Genomic DNA, 465 nt, shown 5'->3' on the forward strand with positions numbered 1-465 from the left:
CCCCCACCCCCGTGTGCAAGGGGCTCTCACTCCGCTGGGCAGGCCTGTGTGCTGTTCTCTCGCTCTGGCCGTCGCCCTGGGGGACACGTTTCCATTCCCCTCTTAGAACGCAGTCTTCCCTCTTTGCGACCCACCACCTCCTCTCCCCCCGCATCCCCAAACGCTGCCTCTGCCCGGGCACCTTAGCGAGAATTAGATGGCACCGCTGCACACTGCCCACTCACCCGGAGTCTTAAACATGATTTATTCCGCTGGGAGAGGGAAACGATAGACCAATAAATATCGCACAGGCCCCTGGAGGAGGGAAGGTCCGGCGAGGTAGTTTGTGTAGAAAGGGGAGCGCAGGGCGGGGAAGGCACCTGAGGTTGGGGGCCTGCATGGAACCGCATCCTGGTGAGGGCGGTCCGCCTGGCCCCCGGCTCCTGCTGGCCCCGGGCTCCCGCCTCAGCCTGGGTGAGCTGATGA

This window comes from Myotis davidii, unplaced genomic scaffold, assembly GCF_000327345.1.
Source record: "Myotis davidii unplaced genomic scaffold, ASM32734v1 scaffold464, whole genome shotgun sequence".
Classification (NCBI taxonomy): Eukaryota; Metazoa; Chordata; class Mammalia; order Chiroptera; family Vespertilionidae; genus Myotis; species Myotis davidii.